The sequence below is a fragment of the Triticum dicoccoides genome, chromosome 4A, assembly GCF_002162155.2.
Source record: "Triticum dicoccoides isolate Atlit2015 ecotype Zavitan chromosome 4A, WEW_v2.0, whole genome shotgun sequence".
NCBI classification, from domain to species: Eukaryota; Viridiplantae; Streptophyta; class Magnoliopsida; order Poales; family Poaceae; genus Triticum; species Triticum dicoccoides.
Window position 1 is genome coordinate 737,946,054 of NC_041386.1, and position 1,136 is coordinate 737,947,189.

Sequence of the window (1,136 nt, forward strand, 5' to 3'; positions counted from 1 at the left end):
GCCTCGTGGCCTCCGATCTCCTCGTCGCCTTCGTCGAGCGCCGCATCCTCCCGCTCCAGAGCCGCCCTCATCCGATCTTTCGGATGGGTGGGCACCGTGACCCGTGCTGGCTGTGCACGAAAGGGATGCCGCCGGCCGAGGTAGCGCGGATGGTGAACGAGATCTCCGACCTCAAGATGTCGGAGGTGGACTGGCAGTACGGGAAGCGACCATACTCCCGTCACAATCCGCCGCCTGCCGTAAGTCCCTCAATTTCTTCCTTTGGATTTGTCTTTTGGTCTTGCTTTTCTTGTGATTCGACTCCTCTCTTGAGCGTAGATTTACATGTCCGCGGCGGCAGCCGCCATCGTGGGGCCGGGTGGTGACTACCACCCGGACAGGGCGGTGAGCGACGAGGATGACCCGACTTGGGGGTGGCCGCCCTAGCGGACAACGCAACAGGCGGCGGCAGCGGAGCAGGCGGCACCGAGGAAGGCGGCGGTGTGGAGACCTGGCCCGACGACGATGATGACGAGGACGAGCCGCGCCCCACTCGGAGCACGGCCAACACCGGCGCCAGTCCCTCTACTGGGCCGCTCGCCCGCGGCGGCAAGCGTAAACGGAAGCAGGGCGCTGCCCTGTTCGGCAGCGCGCCGAAGAAGCCCAAGAATCCGGCCGCAGCGACCAGGCGGCAAGAGGCCGCGGCCAAGGCGGCCAAGTATCAGAGGCAGCCGAAGGTGCCCGTCATGGTATTGGCGTAAGTATCTTTCTCTGGCCTTCACTCCTCCTGTCGATCCGGCCTAAAAGTGAATACCTTGTTGTGTCTTCATCTCTCAGGGCCCTGTCACCCTCGAAAAGTCGGGCGCCGCCTCGGTCATCAGGTCGGCGACGACCTCCTCCACTAGCCGGCGGATCGATTCGGTTGCCGACTTCCGGGAGGCGACAGAGCGGAATTTTCGTGCTGAATTTTTTGATATATTATACGTTTTTTTCCGACATCGTATGCAAAAGTTATAGCCGTTTTACATTTTTCCTACACTTTTTGCAAAACATGTCCAAATTTAAATTTTTAAATTTTCCTAACTAGTAGATGTAGTAATATAACTACATCTCGAAGAATTTTATTTTTTGAATTTTTTTATCATTTTCTTTTGTAT